Source organism: Capricornis sumatraensis, chromosome 16 (assembly GCF_032405125.1).
Source record: "Capricornis sumatraensis isolate serow.1 chromosome 16, serow.2, whole genome shotgun sequence".
Lineage (NCBI taxonomy): Eukaryota > Metazoa > Chordata > Mammalia > Artiodactyla > Bovidae > Capricornis > Capricornis sumatraensis.
In genome coordinates, this window is record NC_091084.1 from 13,905,408 (window position 1) to 13,922,354 (window position 16,947).

Here is a 16,947-nt window from a genome sequence, read left to right on the forward strand (position 1 = left end):
GGCGAATTGGAAGTGGTCAAACAGGAGATGGCGAGAGTGAACATCGACATTCTAGGAATCAGTGAATGAAAATAGACTGGTTTGGTGAATTTAACTCAGATGACCATTATATCTACTACTGTGGGCAGGAATCCATTAGAAGAAATGGAGTAGCCATCATGGTCAACAAAAGATCCAAAATGCAGTACTTGGATGCAATCTCAAAAATGACAGAATGATCTCTGTTCCTTTCCAAGGAAAACAATTCAATATCATGGTAATCCAAGCCTATGCCCCAGCCAGTAACACTGAAGAAGCTGAAGTTGAATGGCTCTATGTAGACCTACAAGACCTTTTAGAACTAACACCCAAAAAAGATGTCCTTTTCATTATAGGGGACTGGAATGCAAAAGTAAGAAGTCAAGAAACACTTGGAGTAACAGGCAAATTTGACTTTGGAATATGGAATGAAGCAGGGCAAAGGCTAATAGAGCTTTGCCAAAAGAACACACTGATCATAGAAAACACCCTCTTTCAACAACACAAGAGAAGACTCTACACGTGGACATCATCAGATGGTCAACACCAAAATCCCAAAGAAAGGAAATGCGAAAGAATGGTAAAACTACTGCACAATTGCACTCATCTCACACGCTAGTAAAGTAATGCTAAAAATTCTCCAAGCCAGGCTTTAGCAATAGATGAACCGTGAAATTCCAGCTATTAAAGCTGGTTTTAGAAAAGGCAGAGGAACCAGAGATCAAATTGCCAAGATCCGCTGGATCATCAAAAAAGCAAGAGAGTTCCAGAAATACATCTACTTCTGCTTTACTGACTATGCCAAAGCCTTTGACTGTGTGGATCACAATAAACTGTGGACAATTCTGAAAGAGATGGGGATACCAGACCACCTGACCTATCTCGTGAGAAACCTATATGCAGGTCAGGAAGCAAGCATGGAACAACAGACTGGTTCCAAATAGGAAAAGGAGTATTTCAAGGCTGTATATTTTCACCCTGCTTATTTGACATATATGCAGAGTACATCATGAGAAACGCTGGGCTGGAAGAAGCACAAGCAGGAATCAAGATTGCCGAGAGAAATATCAATAACCTCAGATATGCAGATGACACCACCCTTATGGCAGAAAGTGAAGTGGAACTAAAAAGCCTCTTGATGAAATTGAAAGAGGAGAGTGAAAAAGTTGGCTCAAAGCTCAACATTCAGAACACTAAGACCATGGCATCTTGTCCCATTACTTCATGGGAAATAGATGGGGAACCAGTAGAAACTGTCAGACTTTATTTTTGGGGGCTCCAAAATCACTGCAGATGGTGATTGCAGCCATGAAATTAAAAAAACGCTTACTCCTTTGGAGGAAAGTTATGACCAACCTAGATAGCATATTAAAGAGCAGAGACATTACTTAGCCAACAAAGTTCTGTCTAGTCAAGGCTCTGGTTTTTGCAGTGGTCATGTATGGATGTGAGATTTGGACTGCAAAGAAAGCTGAGCACTGAAGAATTGATGCTTTTAAATTGTGGTGTTGGAGAAGACTCTTGTGAGTCTCTTGAACTGCAAGGAGATCCAATCAGTCAACTCTAAAGAAGACCAGTCCTGTGTGTTCATTGGAAGGGCTGATGCTGAGGCTGCAACTCCAATACTTTAGCCACCTAACGCAAAGAGTTAACTCATTGGAAACGACCCTGATGCTAGGAAGGATTGGGGGCAGGAGGAGAAGCACATAACAGGATGAGATTGTTGGATGGCATCACCAACTGGATGCACATGAGTTTGAGTGAACTCCGGGAGTTGGTGATGGACAGGGAGGCCTGGCGTGCTGTGATTCATGGGTTCACAAAGAATCAAAGATGACTGAGCAACTGAAATGAACTGAACTGAACTGATACCACTTTGGGCTTCCCAGGTAGCTCAACGGTAAAAAAAAATCCACCTGCAATGCAGGAGACTGGAATTTAATCCCTGGGTCAGCAAGATCCCCTGGAGGAGGAAGTGACAACCCATTCCAGTATTCTTGCCAGGAAAATCTCATGGGCAGAGAAGCCAGGAAGACTACTGTCCATAAGGTTGCAGAGAGTCAAACAACTGAAGTGACTGAGCAGGTACCGTCTTCAGGCCTTACAGTACATGGAGTATTGAAAGAAAAACAATGACAGCTTCCACTCTGAGGGCTGCATTGGGTGTCATATCTTCAACAAAATAAGATGACAGAGTTTGAAGTGGGGTAGGGATGAGAGCGGAAGGGGATGCAAAGAGAACAAAGATTTGAATGTAGGGAAAGAAGGAAAATTGGGTCCCTTCAGGGAATGCATAGAGCTGAATAGGGATGAGTTTCAGTGGTGACGGGTTTGTGGAATGTTTTATACTGGTGACAAGAACTGCACAGTTATAATAGAATTTTCTTGATTATTCTATAGAAAAACTGAAACATCACTTCAAATTAAGGCTTCCCTCATATGCTCTTCTTTTGATTAATATTTGCATAGTATAAGATTAAGTATGAAAACATTTAGCTACTTACAAAATAAAGTTGATGAAATTGGAATACTTTTAATTTCCTTTAGCATAATTTAATATATTTAAGCAAATAGAAACAAATTATTAAATCCTAATATTGTTTACTCTATGTTTGAACACAGTAATTTATAGAATTAAATTATTTATTAAGCTATTGAGATACTGGATGCTTGGGGCTGGTGCACTGAGATGACCCAGAAGGATGGTACAGGGAGGAGGGAGGGGGGTTCAGGATGGGGAACACGTGTATACCTGTGGTGGATTCATGTTGATGTATGGCATAACCAATACAATATTGTAAAGTAATTAATCTCCAATTAAAATAAATATATATTTTAAAAAAAGAAAAGAAAAAAAGTGTTTATTTTATTCTGATAGACCACTTAACATGATCTCTAGTTCACTTCAGTTCAGTTGCTCAGTAGTGTCCAACTCTTTGCAACCCCATCGACTACAGCACAGCAGGCTTCCCTGTTCATCACTAACTCCCGAAGTTTATTCAAACTCATGTCCGTTGAGTCAGTGATGCCATCCAACCATCTCATCCTCTGTCGTCCCGTTCTCCCACCATCAATCTTCCCCAGCATCAGAGTCTTTTTCAATGAGTAATTTCTTCACATCAGGTGGCCAAAGTATTGGAGTTTCAGCTTCAGCATCATTCCTTCCAATGAATATTCAGGACTTATTTCCTTTAAGATGGACTGGTTGGCTTTCCTTGCAGTCCAAGGGACTCTCAAGAGTTTTTTTCAACACCGTGGTTCAAAAGCATCAACTCTTCAGCGCTCACCTTTCTTTATAGTCCAATTTTCACATCCATGCATAATTACTGGAAAAAAACATAGCTTTGACTAGACGGACATTTGTTGGCAAAGTAACGTCTCTGCTTTTCAATATACTGTCGAGGTTGGTCACAACTTTTCTTCCAAGGAACAAGCAGCTTTTAATTTCATGGCTGCAGTCACAATCTGCAGTGATTTTGGAGCCTCACTAATTAAAGTCTGTTACTGTTTCCCCATCTATTTCCCATGAAGTGATGGGACCAGATGCCATATTTTGGTTTTCTGAATGTTGAGCTTTAAGCCAACTTTTTCATTCTCCTTTTTCATTGTCATTAAAAGGTTCTTTAGTTCTCCTCTATATGCCATAAGGGTGGTGTCATCTGCATATCTGAGGTTATTCATATTTCTCCTGGCAATCTTGATTCCTGCTTATGTTTTATCCAGTCCAGCATTTATCATGATTTACTGTGCATATAAGTTAAATAAGCAGGGTGACAATATACAGCCTTGACATACTCCTTTCCTGATTTGGAACCAGTCTGTTGTTCCATGTCCAGCTCTAACTCTTTTCCTGAACTGCATACAGATTTTTCAAGAGGCAGGTCAGCTGGTCTAGTATTCCCATCTTTTTAAGAATTTTCCAGAATTTCTTGTGGTCCACACACTCAAAGGCTTTGGTATAGTCAATAATGCAAAAGTAGATGTTTTTCTTGAGCTCTTTTGCTTTTTCACTGATCCAACATATGTTGGCAATTTGATCTCTGGTTCTTCTGCTTTTTCTAAAATTAGCTTGAACATCTGTAATTTCAAAGTTCACATACTGTTGAAGCCTGGCATGAATAATTTTGAGCATTACTTTACTAGTATGTGAGATGAGTGCAATTCTGCAGCAGTTTGAGCATTCTTTGCCATTTCCATGATCTCTATGCTCTTAACAAACTTTTAATCATACAGTCAGTGTTGTCAGGGCTTCCAAAGTGACACTAGTGGTAAAGAACCTGCCTGCCAATGCAGGAGATGCGAAAGACACAGGTTCAATCCTTGGGTCAGGAAGATCTCCTGGAAGATCCCATGGAAACCTATTCCAATATTCTTGCTTGAACAATCCCAGGGACAGAGGAGCCCGGCAGGCTACAGTCCAGGGAGTTGTAAAGAGTCAGACAGGACTGAAAAGACTTAGCATGCACATATGCACAGGATTGTTAACTGTGGACACAATATTGCACAGCAGATCTCTGGAACTTATTCATCTTGCATAAATGAAATTTATACACTTTGAACATCTCCGCATGTCACTGTCCATATGCCCTGATAGCCACCATTCTAAACTGTGCTTCTTTGAATTGACTATTTTAGATAGCTTATAAAAATATAATCATGCAATATTTGCTTTACTGTAACTGACATTTCACTTAGCATAACGTCTTTCAGATAGATACAGGTAGCTATATATGGCAAGATTTCCCTCTAAAGTTTTTAAATTTAATATTATTTGGAAATGCCTTAAGAGGTTTCCAATTTCTCCAAAATAACATTATGGTTTGAAATGGACATTACTCTTAAAGTCAGATAAGCTGAGAATGAACTACATGTTCTTCCATCTAATAATGATAGGCTCTTTTGAAGATCACTAAACTAGTTCTTCATTAATAAAATGAGAAATATATAATTGTTAGGATTAAATGAGTCATGTAGAATCCCTGGTCCTATTTGGCAAATAAGATGTTGGTCCCTCTAAATATCCTGGAAATTAAAAAAAAAGTAGTACCTACTTAGGGTAGTATAAAGAGATTAGATGTTAAGAATATTTAAAGGGAGGACCAGGATTATATTATTGACTTCAGTCTCAACTTGATTCTGGCTAGATAGATAGATGTTTTCATTTAGAAAACATTATGCATTCAGTGTCTACATAATAAACTTAAATGTCTCAGTTAGTGAAAATAAAACAATGACCAGGAGGAAATATTATTCTCCTAACAATATGTAAGGAATTTCTCATAGGGAAAGATGATCTTATACACTTTGATTAGAAAATTCCCATATAAGCCTGCTTGAGTTAGAAGCTGACCTGTATTGGATTCACCTGCCTTAGATATAAGAGATTGGCAGAGGAAGGAGTGTTACTAATTCTTACCGAGTTCAAAGAAAAAAAGGAGATTGAGACTACTTTAATTGAGGTCAAAGGCTTGAACTTGGTAAATTGTGATCTTTCTCTTGCCCCTTAAAACTCTCCAAGAAAGTTACAAACTCATAAAAAATAGATGTAAGAAGCCCCCCTTCCTTTTTCTTTGAATAAAGTAGGGAAAGATGAGTATGTGGCCAAGGAGAGTCAGTGCCTCTTTTTTTCTAGAGCAGAGAGAGGGACTTGAGGAGAGAAGTTACCAAAGATCTAAAGTATTGGGAGGGAGGCTCTAAAATATATTTGCCAAAATCTTAAAGGTCAGAGACTCCCTCTTTTAAGAAGATGACAGTACTACCCTAAATCTCAATTTCTGCCTCTAAACAGAGAGCTTTTTGAAATGCCACACTGTACTTCCTTCTGTTCAACTGTCTTTTGGAGGACTCTCATAGTTGTTCTTTTTTACTTCAGTTAGTGATTATAAACAGTGAATTTCCTCTAGGCATACTCTCTCCACTACAGCAGTAATTGATCTGTGCAACCAGTCTTTGGGGACACATTGAGGCTTTGAATTCCTTTAAAAGTGTTCTTATAGCAAGACAGAGTCTTAGAACCCCTCCTAATTCTCTTGTACAGATCACTTGCCTCTGGGAGTAGCTTTTATTCAATATTATTTTTTAAATCATAAAACCTTCTTATAAATTTCTTATTATAAACTATATAAAGGAATAAACAAAGCTACTTTCTGATTAAGTTCATAAAACACTAGGGAGCTGATATTGAATAAAAATAGCATACATGTTATGCTTTACTGCCAAGAACTGTGTTCATATGCTTTAACTTATTTTGCAACAATCCTGTTAGTCACACATGTGCTTTTATCTTTATTTTACAAGTGAAAAGACAGGTTCAAAATGCAATGGGCTTGCCCAATATTACTACTGAGGACTGAGTGGAAATAAGACTCATCCAGGAAACTGTTTCCAAAGCTAAGGTTCTGGAGACAATGCAATGAGTTCTCTCTATGTGTACACAAATGCCATGTATAAACTGCAATGGTCATTTCTGTCAATTAGTCAGATTCAGTCTACCTCTTTTCTTACTTTTAATTGTTTGATAAGTATTTAAGTAGAGTAATAATGTTTAAGCATGAAATGATGCTTATTTTTTTCTTATGGCCAGTGTTCCTTTTGATACTTTTAGAGTAATTTTAGGTTTAAAGCCATGTAATGATCTTGTCCTAGGTTGCACAGTTGAGAAAGATAAAGAGGAAGAGGTAAACTAATAACAGATTCCAAAATAAATTTTAAGGGTAGGTTCTTGACTTTTGGTTATTTTGAGCAGCAATAAATTTGCAAAGGAAAATTTGGCTATAAACCAAATAGTACTTGATTTATAGACAAAAATTCTAAAGTAAAGCAGAATATAAATATAGATACACGAGTTTAAAAAGAATAGCAATGTCCAGCCTCCATTTGGCCAAATGTGTTTTTTTTTTCTTTTTTTTTAACTTCTATTAGGGTATAGAAAATCAATATTGACAATTTTGTTAAGAACATATTTTTATTTTTTTAACTTGTATTAGGTATGAGTTATTTGAAGTCACTCTAGTAAGGTGAATACCATCTCTGAATAGCTAGCTGTAAAAACTGAATATGAAATATTGTCATGTTCACTGTGTTCATTACTTCATGTCCATTAACTCAAGACTCACAGTAATATAAGAGAGATAGCATTATTGTCTGAAGTTTAAAATAAGAATAACTGGCAATATTAATATTTCATGTCCAGAGTTGGACATTACTGAAGTGACTTAGCACACCAGGACACATACAGAAATATAAATGGAAAGAGAAGAAGTATAATTTTCATATCTATGTTATTTTATTTTCTCAAGAGCTGTGAGATGGACCTATGTAGTTTACATAGCTGTAGTTCATTTGTTTTTATTGCTAGATAGTGTTTCTTGTATAAACATCACACAATTTATTCATTTGTTGTGTTATTGATAGGTAATATCTCCATTCTTTTAAAGTTTTTCATTATTATTATTACTGTAAACGTGCACACATCTTGTAAGAATAAACCTAGGAGTTAATATCACTTTTTAATGTTGGTCATTGTGCTCAGTGTTTAAGGTATATGTTTGGGGTTTAAATTTTTATTTTTCTACTTATTATTAAAGTTGAGCACTTTTTCATAGGACAGTTGGAAATCTTCTTATGAAATGTATTTTCAAGTTATTTGGACACTTTTTGGGACATGTTTCTTATTTTTAATAATAAATTATATAATCTAATTCAAGTACTTTGCCTGATATTTTTTTTAAAGTAAATATTCCCAAACAATTCAGAAACATTTTGCTAATGTTTAGCAAATATTTTGCTATGCTGTTAAATTAAAATTACTCCTATTGGGCTAAAATTTAGATTATATAAACTCTAATGAGTTTGGAAAGAATTGCATCTTTTTAATATTGAGTCATCCAATAAATAAATAAATCACAATGTTTATGAATTAATTTTAATCTTTCAACTATGAGTGTATATCATGTTACTCTTTGTTGATGCTTAGATATTGATAAAAATCTTGGAAGTGGCCACACTAAATCACTATTATCGCTTGATTAACAAAGGTATAGTCCGATTTTTAGTCATACAGAAATTCAGTCTTTACTATGTTCTTACTTTTTTAAATTAATATCATTTTTGTTATTTAAAATAATCTCTATCAGCCAAAAATCTGATATATATTGTATTTAATATGTTGTCTCTATGACTGTAAAATTAATGTGATCCTTGCAAATAATTTTGGCTCTTCATTCAGTAACTTAACCAATGATGTATTTTCTTTATTTCCCAAACAGAAAAGCAATTTTCTAACTAAAAATAACTTATCCTTTTTAAAATTTTACACTTAATAAGTGTTATTATATGATACTTTATATTTCTTTGGTATAAAATTTAAAGTTTAAAAATTAGCAATAGAAGTACAAATGTTATCTGAAATTAAATGACATGGAACAGGATTTGAATTTTTTTTTTAATTGTATTTTATTTTACAAGAAAGATATTCATCTTGGAGTTGCTTTTCAAATATTGGCCATACTTATAAAAATGAAATTCCCATAACTTTTGATAGGCTTTAGATAAAAGAACTCTGTATTATTTCAGTTGAGCAGTTACATATCACACACTGAGCAAAACACTATCAGATACTGTGAAGGAGCTAGAGAGGTAAAACGTAAAGGTCTGCTGTAATAGGCTTTTACTGAGATGACAAGAAATTAGGTAATTAAGAAAAGCTAATAAGGAGTCTTCTTTATGTGATATAAATTACATGTAATTTTTTAACCTGCTTTTTCTTTCATTATTTGCTATCTAGATGAAATGGCAACTGGTATCACTTATTACCATATAGTTGTATCATATTCTTCTCCAGAACTATACTCTAAATCAAAAAAATTATAAAGGAAGCATCTGTCACTATTAACAAATGTTTCATTTCTAATAATGACATCTTAAACATCTAAATAGTTAATGAATCCTTAATTAACAATAATTTGTATTGCTTTCACATGGTTTAGAAGTCCATTTGGAAATACTATATAGATGGAATTAGATCTTTTAAAAAACTAATGACTCTCTCTCTAATTATAAATCTTAGAAATGATCCTAAGGATGTCATAAAATATGTGATCAAATATTTATGCTAAGTAATAATCATAACAATGAAATTTATTTTAGTAAATACTGGCAATGCTCTGTATGTCAATTATATATCAACACACTCTTGATTGGTCTATTATCTAGAAAATCCAACCAATACTAGAATATTGTGCAATTTTTAAGTTGATGATTTCAAAGATAACATATATGAAATGTTTATGATGTAATTTTGAGTGTAAAAACTATGAAAAAGTGCATATACATTACTGTATTGCATTTTGTGTGTTAGTGGGATGTGTGCATGTGTACTTGTATGCTTGCTTCTGTGTGATATGAGAGACACAGAGAGAAAGCTGTCAAAAATTAAGTATAGTCTACCTACTCCTTTAGGGTTTATTAAGATGTGCCACTTGGATTCAGTACCCACAATATCAGCTCACTCTTGCAGGAAAGAAAAACTAAAATGGCAAGATAAAACAATTAGTGATAAACTTGGTTGATGATAGCAATGACAGACAATTGGCTTTATTTTCTTGGTTGAACAATCCTGTGATGGACAGAAGAAAGAATAAGGACATTAGATCAGCTTAAATCAGTCTTTTCTCTAGTTTGTTTGTTTGACAGGGAGGCACAGGTTTCTTTTGGGTTAACTGAGCACCTCAGAAAGTGTTTGAATAAGACTAGACTTTTTGCCTTAACTCAGAGACCTCAGTAGCAAAAGTTATGGAGTGTGGCCCAAGGAGAAAAGGAAGTCAAATAAATCACCCATGTCAGAGAAATATGATATTCAGAAGACACTTGTATGGCCCTCTGAAGGATTAAATGTTCTTTTAACATGTCTGTATTCATTTCTGAGCCTTTCTTTAATTTCTGACCCAAGAAGAGGTTCATGGTTCACCTTTGTAACTCTCCTCCGGCAGTCATGGAATCCATACATTTTCTCAGGAAGTCCTACTTATTTTGAAATGAATGGTATATTTAGAAACCAATATTAAGATGGAGGGATTCTAGATATCTTAGATTTTCAAGGCTATTATACTAAAAATAAGGAAGATCCCGTGGAGGAGGAAATCGTAACCCACTCTAGTATTCCTGCCTAGAACCTGGTGGACTATATATCATGGGGTAGCAAAGAATTGGACACAACTGAGCTTGCACTCACACATAACAACAATAGCAAAAATACGATAGACTGGGTGGTTTAAAAAAAAGAGAAAATTTTTCTCACAGTTCTGGATCCTGGGAAGTACAAGATTAAGGTGCCCACATAATCTGTGTCTGGTAAGGTTATGCTTCACGGTTCATAGATGGCCAGCTTCTCACTGTAACCTCATATGGTGGCTTCCAGAGACATGTGTTAATGGGCATTAATCTTATTCATGAGGATGCCACTCTTATGAGCTAGTTACCTCCTAAAGCATGGGTCCCCAAACCCTGATCCACAGACTGGTAGCTGTCCATAGCCTGTTAAGAACTGGTTTCACAGCAGGAGGTGAGTAGCCAGTGGGTGAGTTAAGCTTCATCTGTATTTACAGCTATTTCACATCACTTGTCTGAGCTCCGCCTCCTATCACATCAGTGGGTGATATTAGATTCTCATAAGATTGTGAACTCCACTATGAGCTGCACCTGAGAGGAATCTAGGTTGTGAAATTCTTATGAAAATCATTCTGAAGCCATTCCCCTCTTCCCCTAGGCCTTAGCTGGTGGACAACTGTCTTCCAAGAAGTTTGTTTCTGGTGCCAAAAATGTTGGGGATCACTGTTCTAAAGTTCTCGCTTCCAGATTCCATTGTACTGCGATTAGGTTTCAGCACAAAAATTTGGGAGTAGACAAGCAGTCTACAGTACTAGGTATGCTGGTTTGTTATCATTATGTCTTAGTGTTTTCAACAGATAAAGCTAGGGATTGTATCTCTATAGATGATAAAGCATAATACATATTTAATATATACCATGCATATAATAATTTTGACATTGAGTTTCTCAGGTGGTGCTAGTGGTAAACAACCTCCCTGCCAGTGCAGGAGATCTAAGAGATGTGGGCTTAATTCCTGGATCAGGAAGATCTCCTGGATGAGTGCATGGCAACCCACTCCAGTACTCTTGCCTGGAGAACCCCATGGACAAAGGAGCCTGGCGTACTACAGTCTATGTGGTGGCAAAGAGTTGGACATGTTTAGCAGAAACACATAATGTATATAATTTGGAATTTGAGGTTTTACTATAAATTCATAATTTATAGATTTATATTGAAATCTCAAATTCCATCCCAATACCAAAAGGCTTTCCCTTGTAACTTTCCCATTACACTTTTGTATCTCTTTCTCCCTTATTTGCTTCCTTGGTTGCTCAGATATTAAAGAATTTGCCTGGAAGGCAGGAGACACAGGTTTGATCCCTAGGTTGAGAAGATCCTCTGAAGAAGGGAATGGATGCCCACTCCAGTGTTCTTGCCTGGAGAATCCCATGGAGAGAGCAGCCTGGTGGGCAATAGTTCATAGGGTCGCAAAGAGATGGATACAACTAACACTTACACTTTTCTCCCAAGTTTAGAATTCTCGCTGTCAGCTCTACCAGTGTATTTACTCATTTACTCAGCACTACAACATATACAAAAGTTATGAAATTGATAAATACAAACATTTAACATTTTTGAAACTATTAAGTAATGTTCAAATTTCATTGTAGCTCTTTCAAACTTTTATAAGCAGTGTATGTATTTACTTTGATTATTGAAAATTATTTGATTAGCTATACTTTTTCCTTCTCAGGTATTTGGTATTAATTTGGTACAGGCACAACTTGGAGACATTGCAGATTCAGTTCCAGGCTACTGCAACAAATGAAAGTTGCAATAAAGCAAGTCACACACATTTTTTGGTTTCCCAGTGTATAAAAAAGTTGTTTATACACCAATCCATTAAATATGAAATAACAATATAAGTTAAAAATAATGTACATAATTAAAAATCTTATTGTTAAAAATGCTGACTAACATCTGAGTCTACAAGGAGTCAAAATATTTTGTTGGAGGAAGGTCTTGTCTTGAGGTTGATGACTGCTATCTGATCAGAGTGGTGTTGCTGAAGTTGGGGTGGTTCTGGCAATTTCTTAAAATTAGACTGAAAATTGTCATAGTGACTGATTCTTCCTTTCACGGAGGATTTTTCTGTAATATGCAATGCTGTTTGATAGCATTTTACCCATAGTGGAATTTCTTTTAGAATTGGAGTAATCTCTTCAAACTCTGTCACTTCTTAACAATTAAATGCATGTAGTATTCTCAATCCTGTTGTTATTTCAACGATCTTCACAGAATCTTCACCAGCAGTCGTTTTCATCTCAAGAAATCACTTTATTTCCTCATACATATGAAGGAAATTCTCCTCCCTTCAATTTCTCATGAAATTGTGCAACTCACACAACTTTTGGATTTATTTCTTATCCCACTTCTCTTGCTATTTCCACTGAATGTACAGTTACTTTCTCCACTGAAGTTTTGAACCCCTCCAAATCATCAAAATTGGAATCAACTTTTTCAAAGCTCATTTTAATATTTATGTTTGACCGCTTCCTCTGAATCACAAATGTTCTTAAGGGGATCTAAGATGGTGAATCCTTACCATTTAATTTAATTTGTCCAAATATATTAGATAAATCACTATATCTGTGGCAGCTATAACCTTATGAAATGTAGCCCTTGAAGTTAAAACTTTGAAATGTGATCTTATTTCTTGATCTGAGTTACAAATGAATTTATGTCAGTGGGCATGAAAGGAACATGAATCTTATTGCACATCTCCACCAGAATTCTTAGTTTACCAGGTGCACTGTCAATAAGCAGTATTACTTTGAAAGGATTTTTTTTTATTATTATTATTATAGTAGTTCTTCACAGTAGGCTTAAACTATTCAGTAAGCCATGTTGTGAACAGATGTGTTGTAATCCAGGCTTTGTTTTTCCATTTGGAGAGCATAGAAAAATAAATCTAGCATAATTCTTAAGGGTCCCAAGATTTTCTAGATGGTAAAAGAGCATCAGCTTCAACTTTAAATCACCAATCACATTAGACCCTAAAAAGAGTGTCACTCTGTTCTGTGAAATGTTTAAGCCAGGCATTGACTTCTCTTTACTAGCTATGAATGTCTTAGATGGCATCCTCTTCCAATATAAATCTGCTTTGTCTGCACTAAAAATCTGCTGTTTAGTATAGCACCTTCATTTATTATTTTGTCTAGGTCTTCTGGATAACTTGCTGCAGTTCTACATCAGCACTTGCTGCTTCACATCGCACAAGATATTATGGAAATATCTTTTTTCCTTAAACCTCATGAATAAACATCTGCTAGCTTCAAACTTTTCTTCTGTACATTCCTCACATCTCTCAGCCTTCATAGAATTGAAGAAAGTTAGTACATTGCTCTGGATTCACGTTTGGCTTAAGGAAATGTTGTGATGGGTTTGATCCTACATCCAAACCACTAAAATGTATCCATTTCAATAGTCCATTTCCTTGTCTTATCATTCACATGTGTACACTGGGGTAGCACTTTTAATTTTACTCAAGAATTCTTCTTTTGTATTCACACCTTGGCTAATTATTAGGCACAAGATGCCTACCTAGGCCTATCTCAACTTTCTTCAATCCTTTCTCAATAAGCTTAATCAAGTCTGCTTTTGTAGCACTTTTTCACCTTCTTCATCCAATTCCCCTTCCCTCACCCTCTGTCTCTGGTAATGAAAAATCTGATCTCTTTTTCCATGAGTTTGTTTGTATGCCTTGTTGTTTGTTTTGAAGTATAAATGACCTACCATGCTATATTTGTTCTTATTATACAACATGAAGATCCGAGCTGCACCAGAGAATGTGGAGCTAATTGAAACAATTTGGATTTAAGAAGACTTCTCAAAGTGGAAAGCTGAGGAATGACTGAGTCAGCATCACTGATTCTACTCCCTTGGGCATCACTGATACAGAAGCTTAGCATAGCACCTAGTATTTTCTTGTTGGATCAAAGAGAAAGGTTCTCAACCATGCCTGAAATAGAAACAAATCACAGAGACTCTGAATTGTTTCCCCACCCTCTGATGTTAAAGGAATTACAGAACTTGATAGAACAGCTTTTAAAAAGACAGGCATCATCCCAGGGCTTAAAGAGAGGAAAGAAATACTCAATAAACTGTTGTGATGCCTTGAAAGGGCAACACTGCAGCACCCAGGCCTAAAACATGTGAGTGAAGATCCAGAAGATGAAGAAGGTAGATTGTTTCTGTTGGATCCCTGTAAATTGTTTACCACTGATGCCTTTGAGGAAGAAGAACTCAGTATTTTAAAGCAGCTTAATGTCAATCCACAGATATTGAAATATAATTAGGAGCTAGCTTATGAAAACTTTAAGTCAGAGGAAATCTTGAGAGCTGTGCTTCCTGAAGGTCAAGATGTGACCTCGGGATTTAGCAGAGTTGGGCACACTGCCCACCTGAAATTTTGAGTTCATCAACTACCTTCAGTTCAGTTCAGTTCAGTTCAGTCGTTCAGTCGTGTCCGACTCTTTGCAACTCCATGAATCGCATTATGCCAGGCGTCCCTGTCCATCACCAACTCCCGGAGTTTACTCAGACTCACGTCCATCGAGTCAGTGATGCCATCCAGCCATCTCATCCTTTGTCGTCCCCTTCTTCTCCTGCCCCCAACACCTCCCAGCATCAGAGTCTTTTCCAATGAGTCAACTCTTTGCATGAGGTGGCCAAAGTACTGGAGTATTGGAGCTTTAGCATAATTCCTTCCAAAGAAATCCCAGGGTTGATCTCCTTCAGAATGGATTGGTTGGACCTCTTTGCAGTCCAAGGGACTCTCAAGAGTTTTATCCAACACCACAGTTCAAACACATCAATTCTTTGGCGCTCAGCCTTTTTCACAGTCCAACTCTCACATCCATACATGACCACAGGAAAAACCATAGCCTTGACTAGACTGACTTTAGTCAACAAAGTAATGCCTCTGCTTTTGAATATGCTATCTAGGTTGGTCATAAATTTTCTTCCAAGGAGTAAGCATCTTTCAACTACCTTACAAGCGTTTAATTAGCCAAGTTATGATTGGCAAAAATCCAAGAATCACATCGGCAGTAAACAAAATCAATAATATTGATACTACTGAAATTTCCAAATGGAAATACTATCTGGAGAGGAGAATACGGTGACCAAGGTTTGAAAAAATAATAACACCTATGAATTTGATTTTTCAAAAGTCTACTGGAATCCTTATCTCTCAACAGAACACAATCATATCACAGAACTTCTCAAACCTGGAGATGTCCTATTGATGATGGGACTGGGCCCTTGGCCATTCCAGCAGCAAAGAAACACTGTGCTGTGTTTGCTAGTGATGTCAATCCTGAATCTTATAAATGGCTACTGTGCAACTGTAAATCAGATAAAATGACCAAAAGGTAAAAGTCGGATGGGAAAGATTTCCTGCAAGGACCAGTCAGAGAAGAGTTAATACAGCAGCTGAAGCCGCTGTCAAAAGGAAGAAAACACTCTGTGCACATTGTCATGAATTTGACAGCAAAGGCTATTGAGTTTCTCACCACTTTCAAAGCATTCTTAGATGGCAGCCATGTGACAGCGAGATCCTTCCCACTGTGCAATGTTACAGCTTTAGCTAATCCAGCTAAGGATGTTCAGCAACGAACTGAAACTGTGTTAGGCATCTCCTAGGAAGCATGCAGTTCAGTTCACTTAGTAAAAAATGTGGCCCCTAATAAGGAAATGTTATACATCACTTCTCGGATTCCTGCTGCTACACTTTACAAAAACCAGACTGTAAATCAGGACAGTCATGAAGATCCACCTCTTAAATGCCAGAGGACAGATAAAGAATTTTAAGAACAAAAAGCACAAATTACTTCAGTCACTTAATTGGAAATAGTTTCTCCAACTCCCCACTAGACCTTTGTGATAGTGAACTACTGGACACTTTTATTTTACCCTCGCTGGATTCCCACACATACAGCATGGTGTTATTTTCTATGCATTATCTAAATGATCACCAACATAAACCTAGTTATGTTATATCACCACAAAGATATTATTACTTTATTTTTGGCTATATTCTCCACTCTATTGTTTTATACTTGTGACTCATTTGTTTTGCAGTGGAAATCAATATCTCTTAACGTCCCTTGCTTATATTTTTCCTCTCTCCCACCAAGCACCATGATAACCACATGTTTTTTATCTGCATCTATGACTGTTTCTGTTTTGTTATGTCTCTTCAGTATTTTGTCGTATAGATTGCACACTCATTTCCTCAGTTCAGTTCAGTTCAGTCACTCAGTCATGTTCGACTCTTTGTGACCCCATGAACAGCAGCATGCCAGGCCTCCCTGTCCATCACCAACTCCCAGAGTCCACCCAAACTCATGTCCATTGAGTCGGTGATGCCATCCAACCATCTCATCCTCTGTGGTCCCCTTCTCCTCCTGCCCACAATCTTTCCCAACATGAGGGTCTTTTCAAGTGAGTCAGCTCTCTGCATCGGGTGGCCAAAGTATTGGAGCTTCAGCTTCAACATCAGTCCTTCCAATGAACAACCAGGACTGATCTCCTTTAGGATGGACTGGGTGGATCTCCTTGCAGTCCAAGGGAATCTCAAGAGTCTTCTCCAATGTCACAATTCATTTCCTATTTTAGCTAAATACCTAAGAGGGTGATTGCTGGACTATATGGTAAGAGTATGCTTCGTTTTGTGCATGAGCTCTTTGCGACCCCATGAGCTGTGTAGCCCACCAGACTCCTCAGTCCATGGAATTTTCCAGGCAAGAATACTGGAGTGGGTTGCCATTTCCTCCT

At 36.7% G+C, this 16,947-nt stretch overlaps 1 pseudogene; it reads left to right on the top strand.

Annotated features, from left to right (window-relative positions):
- The first annotated feature begins 13,955 nt into the window (after positions 1–13,955).
- On the top strand, positions 13,956–15,981 carry LOC138093264 (tRNA (guanine(37)-N1)-methyltransferase-like; annotated as a pseudogene).
- The last annotated feature ends 966 nt before the right edge of the window (positions 15,982–16,947 follow it).